We start from the raw sequence: 7,903 nt of genomic DNA, 5'->3' as shown, positions 1-7,903 counted from the left end.
TAGTCCAGCGTGGAAAGCCGTGGGCTTCGGAGTTTGCAGGAGAACGGTGGATGCGGCTATAGATCTTGGGGGGTGGGGATAGATTGATTTCCTGTTTAATGCAAGAGATCTTGGTTTGTTGTAAAATAAGATTGTGCTGGGTTTGGATATCCAATTTGACTTGTTGAAGGGATAATAATATCAAGTCAAGTCTGGTGTCCGGAGTGATGGTTTCATTATTGGGAGGGTGGACAGACAGAGTGATCTGTGCAGTGGCTTCTTTAGAAACAGGAGTGTCTAGAGCCATGGGGGTATGTTCGAGTTTGGAGTCAGGCGCAATATTTTCATTCTTGGATGGGTGGACAGAGGGGGTAGACTGTGTAGAGGTTCCAATAGATACGGAGGTGTCCAGAGCAGTGGGAGTAAGGGAGGGGCTGTGGGGGCAAGGGCAGGAGCTGAGCGTAGAGGGGATGGGGCGGGTGAGATATGGGGAGCAGGGTGAGTGTATTGGGTGGTGTCTCTGCTGGGATCTAATGGGGGATTGGTGGGGGTGTTATGCTGAAGGGAGTAGCTGGTAGGAAAGATGGCGGTAATGAGAAAAGGAGTGGGCGAGAGTGTATGGTGAGGGGGGAAGGTGGGGTCCAGCGGGAAATTGGCTGTGCTGTTAAGCGGGAGGGAGGAGCTGGGGGTGGAGGTGAGGGGGGAGGGAGAGATATGGGGCGCATGGTGAGTGGTTAGGGGGGTGTCCCTGCTGTGATCCAATGGTGTATTGTAGGGGGTGTTAGGCTGAAGGTAGGTGCTGGTAGAGACGGTGGAGCAGAGGAGCAGAGGAGAGAAGGACAGATTGGTAGTGCATGGAGGACGGGGCGGTAGTGCATATTCTACGAAGGAACTGCATGAGCTACAGACATCTTTCCATACCTTCCAGCCATACCTTCAAAATGCTAGCGTGGATCGTACAACATAGCTATGTTTTCTGGTGCAAGAGGAATGCAGAACAGAGATGTATTGACTTAGACCACGGTTTACAAAATGTGGACATTAAATGGTTTGGACAGAGAGGATTGAAGTGGCACCACTTGTTGCCTTTGGTTAAAACCTGTTTGCATCTCCAACACCCTGACCACATGATTGTGCACTGTGGTGGAAACAACCTAGGCACATTGACTGGGGTAGGTTTGGAAATTCTTATGAAGGACACCTTTGGACAATTGATGTTACTTTTGACTCAAACTGTCTTTGTATATTCCACTATATGCCAAAGACAGAAGTGGAAATGGTCAAAACTATTTTGTACTCAGATTGAAAAATCTCGAAAGAAAGTCAACAAAGCTGTATCTGCGTATCTTAGAGACAACAACATGGGGTCCATCTACAATAACAACATACGTTTTGATATGGCGGATATCTACAGAAGTGATGCAGTAGACTTCATAGATCAGGGAAACTAAGTTTTCCTGAATAACTTGAAGCTGTGCATCCGCGCTTATATGTAGCTCCAACTAATGAACACAAGGGCTCTTTTTAGAGCCACCCTATAACTTACAACTTAGGCCCGCTGTTTTAGAGCCAGATAACGGCAACTCCCAGACCCTCACCAGAATGTATTCTCCACACAACTGTGGCGCAGCGGCCAGACTATCTAACTTTGCACCACAGAGCTCTCGCTTTGATCCCCGGCTAGACCTCGGTTTACAAAATGTGGATATTAACAGCATGACACTCTAGGCAATACCTCACTTAATTTCCATACCCCGCACTCTCAGACCGGTAGGGGTCAGTAGTTTAACGGCTTACCCTGAGTCCATCAGCAGATCAGCTTACGCTCCCAGCGTCATCAGACCCGTAGGAGTGAGTAGTTAGCACTTCACAAATACCGAATTGATTTGATATGCACAAATTTACCTTTGCACTCCCACTATAACACCCCCTAAGCACCATACACTAGGTACAATGTTCGAAACAAAAGTTCATCCAAGTACGTATAACTACATGCTCACACTACTTTGACAGGTATGGAAAAGCGCCCAGAGCACATGCCTTCACAGCATATGACACACAGTTTGTGCTCACGTTTTCATCCCGGAGACCGGCAGCAGCTCAGCTTAGCAGCATGAGACTCTATGCAGTACCTCACATATATTCCATACTCCAGGACTTTCAGACCAGTACGACTCAGTAATTCATCCTACTAAGTATAAACACATGCTGACACTACTTCCACAGGTGTTCTGCAGCGGCCACGGCACATAACTTCACAGCATAACACACACAATTTGGGCTTACGCGTTAATCCCCAAGTCCCACACCAGCTCACCTTAGCAGCATCAGACTCTAGGCAATGCCTCACTTAATTTTCGTAGCCCACCACTTTCAGACCGGTAGGTATGAGTAGTTCACTTCGCATCCCATCTATAGCACACCCTAAACACCCCACAGAGGTTACAGTGCTCCTACCCTCCTCTTTCCCACTTTTTTCACCCTTTTTCCCCTTACTCGCTTCAACAGAATCACAAAATGGCGGCCAACACTTCCTAGTTGCAACTGCTCCCACCGCTCGCAGCCAATCAGCAGCAATCTCGTGCTCGTAACGCCTGAGCCAATCAGGTGGCAGAATTCCGAAATATCTATATCTGTAAATTTCAATGGCCCCGATTCACAGAATGAACTTAAGACTCAATCTTAAACTTATTACTATATTGGTATTCACAGAATGCACTTACTACTTTCGGCATTCACAGAATGAACTTACTACTTTTGGTATTCACAGAAGTTCGGATTTTGTCTTAAGTTAGTCTTAAGACAGACTTAAGACAGACTTAAGGCAGATTTAAGACAGACTTCTCTGAATACCAAAAGTAGTAAGTTCATTCTGTGAATACCAAAAGTAGTAAGTGCATTCTGTGAATACCAAAATAGTAGTAAGTTTAGGATTGAGTCTTAAGTTCATTCTGTGAATCGAGCCCAATATTTCTCAAAAACTACTGAACGGATTTACATAAAATAAACAAAAGCATGCTTTCTAGACCAAGACCCTTCTCCCTGCAAAATTTGAAGTAATTCCGTTCACCCGTTCGACCGGCAGTCTTGTCTAAAGTTTCCTATGGAAATTAACATGGAGATAACACGTTTTGGGACCCCCTTTTTTCTCAGCCCCCCTTGACGAATCACCCCCAAACTTTCAACATAGGAGCTCATATGAACAAAGAATTTGTTTTGAAAATGTCTTAAAGATTCATCAAACGACGCGGAAGTTATAAGCAAAACAAAAAATGTTCTTCCTATGGGAACTCGGTCCTAACTATAACTACCTACTGGTGACCGATCAAATATTGGTTATCACATCTAACCTAGGACTAGAATGTATACAATTTTTTTGTATAAAAATTACTTTACTCTTGCACCAGCAACCTGTTAACTGAATGTACTTTCTTAGACAATTACATGGGGCCATTGTTCGGAGTCAATAACATTGTGGCTTTACAATATCATTCAGTAAATGTTTTGAGTCTACAAACACACAGACACATTGATTTGTCGTGTTTTATGTTAGACGCTTAACCTTGTTTACATTGTCTCTAATTGGTATATTGCCACGCAGATTTAGGCTTACCAATTTTTGAATTATTTGTAAATAGTCATAATTATTACTCTGATGGGTCCTAGAAAGTTACACAATTTTATTATTCCTTTACATTGCTGCACGTGTGCATTACAGTATGTTTTCTATGTCCTTTAACAAACTTTATGCACTGTCACTTTAAAAACCTGACTGCTTGTCTCGCAATTTGTCATGTGATCAAGCCTTCTCCAAGGCGAAACGCGTCATGGCGGCAGCGCTGGCTTTTACTGAATAAACCTGTTGCACCAGCACTTTCTGGGTCGACTCTTCGTCATTTGGGATCTTGCAGAAGCTTTCTGTTGATTTGGTGATGACCAACGCAATTTGTGAGTACCTCAGCTTCTATGGTACGAGTCGAATCCCTTCCCGATTTTGGGCGATACGGCAGGAAGCGGCTGTTCCAGGAAATCCTTCTCGGACCAGCTTTTCAAATCTTCAGCGAGAAGAAAGCCGCAACCCCCCGGCTTTACCCGCAGCGTACCTCCTTGGGTTATCAACCGAAGTCCGCAGTCTTCTACCCTACGGAACGGACTTCTGAGTTCTCTGAGCCCGCGGAGGTCTTTTGGACACAGCAGTGGGAAGTGTGCGCGATCCCGGTAGGACATTCATTCCAAGTACCGGCGGGTCGTTCTTTTGTGTAACAATTTCATTGCCTGTTTATTTACGCGCAAACAATAATGGCCGCGGACAGACTGCGTAGTCGAGCAGAAGCAGCTGACTCCATGTTTTTGGATGCTCCGGCTGGAGCGGCAGTGAGCACCACATCCACAACGTTGGAAACAGGGACTAACACCACAAGAGATTTATTTAAGAAATTGGAGCGCGCTATGCGCGCAGAGCAATCAAAGTGGTGGGAACACCGGTCCCTGTCTCGTTATCTTGAAGTGGGTTGTGTCCCGAGAGGCTTGAGAATTACAATTGCCCCGAGCTATGAGAACCAGGATCCAGCAATGCTGGCGGAATGGGCAGAAGCTAATTTAAATTCCTCAAGCAAACTTTTGCACATTTTGGTTAAATATGCTGAGAGCGATCGAAATAAACTGCAAGTGGAGATAGATACTTTGGGGGAAGAAATATCCAAAATCGAAACAACAGAACATATCACCAAAATGAGGTCTGACATGTTACAACGTTTATCAAAAGAAGAGGAAGTTATCTAAAAACGCAAAGCGTTTAAATTTGGGAGGGACCGTATTGACTATCTCAACGGTCAGGTCTTCACGTTTGCAAGACGCTATGAGGCAGTTAAAGCTAAGGCATGAACCAACAGAGGCCAATTGCAAACCAAAGAAGACAGATTACTGCCTGCTACCTCAGTTTCCAGCTTGAGTTCAGCAATTGAGAGTGAACCAGAATCGGACCCTAATCGTGATGCCAACTTGGGGTTTACAAAACTTACCCTGGCCCAGGAAGTAGACTGTTTGTGCCAGGACCGCCGGGAAACCTTAAGGTCCCACAAAGCATATGCACAAAAAAACAACGTGCCAACTACAAGCGCTGGCAGCGCAGAAAATGCCGCGCCCGGAGCCTCAAGCGACAACGCCACAGCTAAACAAGGCCGCTGGAAAAGGTATCAGAAAAAGACAAAGAAACAAGGTCCAAATCAGTAATAAACCTCTCAAACTTCAAACTATCAACAGCTGAGACCTCGGTGTTAAATCTGGGATTATCCTATTGTCCACCATGCAACATGAACTATGCAGACACTCGCATGGACATTTACAGATTTACCCGTAAACTGAAACTCAAAAAGTTTTTTGAACTTCATCCAAAAAAAGATGCTTCCTCTGAATTGACCACGAGTTTGAATTTACCAAGTACTGACAGCCAGATTACTTTGGACAACATTTGGGAGTTGCAAAATGAGGCCACCTCGGACAACGAATTGGATATTCCGCTTGCCTCAAAAAGACAACTGACCACCCCATTTAAAGCCAAGTCAACCTTCCAGCCTATAATGGTGCATGACAACTTGGATACTTTCCAAGAAATAGTAGTCAAAGATATTAAAGAACTGTACACCACTACCAACAAAAAAAGATTTTACATATCTAAACAAAACTGGTGCTACAAACAACTGATTTCAAAGCTTCAGAAGGACCACAATATAATCATTAAGCAGGCTGATAAAGGCGGAAATGTGGTCCTGTGGCCCAAGGATATGTACATCAAAGAGGCGGAATCCCAGCTTAATGACATTGCATGTTACAGGAGAAGCAACATGCAAACTGTCAAATCCACATGGGTGGATCAACTGACGAAACTACAAGCTTGGAGGAGTGCTGGTCTCCTTTCCCATGAGGAGTTCAGATATCTAAAAAAAGACTATCCTGTTATTCCATCGTTTTATTTACTCCCGAAGATCCATAAGGACCCTGTGCAACCCCCAGGCCGTCCCATTATCTCGGCAATTGACAGTTCTTTGGAACACGTGTCCAAGTACATTGATTTTTTTCTTCAAGGACACGTGAAAACTCTCAACTCATATGTTAAAGACTCTTTTGACTTCCTGAGCAAAATTGAGCGTTTTGTCTAGGAGGAAGGTATGCTTTTAATGACTTTGGATGTCTCGTCCCTCTATACCTCAATACGTCACCAGGATGGACTGAAAGCCCTGGAGTATTACTTGCATAAATGCCCCCCCCCAATCAGAGGCACATAATAAGATGCTGGTGGACATGACCAAAATGTGCCTGGAACAGAACTACTTTATCTTCAATGGAACTATCTACCATCAGGTAAGAGGCGTGGCGATGGGGGCCTGTTTCTCACCAAGCTACGCGTGCTTGCACGTTGGGCTTTGGGAGGAACAAGTCCTTGCTGGCCAGCACTACAACATTTTTTCCAACAGCATTGTACTTTATTTACGTTACATTGATGATATTTTTTGGATTTGGAGGGGGGACATTGAAAATGCCAGGGCCTTTGTTGAGTTAATCAATGTCAACTCGGTTAATCTCAATTTTACTTCAAGTATCAGTTCTGTTTCCATTTGCTTCCTGGATGTCGAAGTCTTTGTATCTAATAACACCCTAGGTACTAGATTATTTAGGAAACCTAGTGCTGGCAATACAATTTTACATTCTAATAGCCAGCACCCTGCACATCTGATTCGGAGTATTCCCTTCGGGGAAATGCTCCGCATCAGAAGAATCTGTAGCACAGACGCGGAATGTGCGGCCGCACAGGAAGCCTGCAGACTACGTTTCCTCGACAGAGGGTACTCTAACACCAGCTTAGTCAGAGCTATTCAATGATCTAACTCTGTCAGCAGACAAGAGGCCCTTGTTCCTAGGGTTAGAAAAAACACCGTTAACAACCAGGCCGAAGGAAAATCCATGAATATTTGCCCACAAGTGATTTTAACCTTCAATCGTCAGCACGGGGCACTGCGAAAAATCTTGTACAAAAACTGGAATCTGGTCCAAAGTGATCCAGTAATTGGACACAACCTTTTTAACAAACCAGAAATTACTTTCCGCAGATCTCCTTCAATGGCAAGGGCCCTAGTGAGTAACACCCTGGAACCTGTTGTCTCCACCACTTGGGGGGTATTAAGAAAGGGCTTTAAAACCTGTCCCCAGTGTAAAGCTTGCCGATTTGGCAGCAATAGGACCCATTTCCAAAGCCCCTTTCGTGAAAGCCCCACACCCATCACCAAGTGGTTAACTTGCAAATCTGAGTTTTTCATCTATGTGTTGGAGTGTCCATGTGGTCTCCAGTATGTAGGCAGTACTAAACTGCCTGCCCACAAACGGATACTCCAACACATACGTGCAATCTCTGGCCACGACCAAAATTACCCAGTGGCTCGACATTTTCAGGACAAACATCAGGGCTTACCCGATCAACTCCGGTATTTTCTTATCGAAATTAAATTCATTGAAATGCTTAGTAGGCCCTAATGCTTCATATATACGTGTATATTTATATCCGTGTTTGAAAGATGATTTCTTGGAATGAGGTGATATATATATATATATCACCTCATTCCAAGAAATCATCTTTCAAACACGGATATAAATATACACGTATATATGAAGCATTAGGGCCTACTAAGCATTTCAATGAATTTGGACAATCTCATATGGCATTCTCAAATGTGATCAAGACTACTGTGTAGTCGAAACGCGTTTGGCAGCGGCAATAAAGAAAATCGTGAAATCTCACTTGGCGTGGTCATTTATGCAAAGGATTGTGAGGGACTCGATCCAAGGAGTCCTACTGAGACGACGCAACTCTCGATTTGGTGGAGGCAGTCAATACTTGGATTCTTGTTGTATATATATATATATATATATA

Source organism: Lissotriton vulgaris, chromosome 1_2 (genome assembly GCF_964263255.1).
Source record: "Lissotriton vulgaris chromosome 1_2, aLisVul1.2, whole genome shotgun sequence".
NCBI lineage: Eukaryota > Metazoa > Chordata > Amphibia > Caudata > Salamandridae > Lissotriton > Lissotriton vulgaris.
This window is presented reverse-complemented; position numbering follows the sequence as displayed.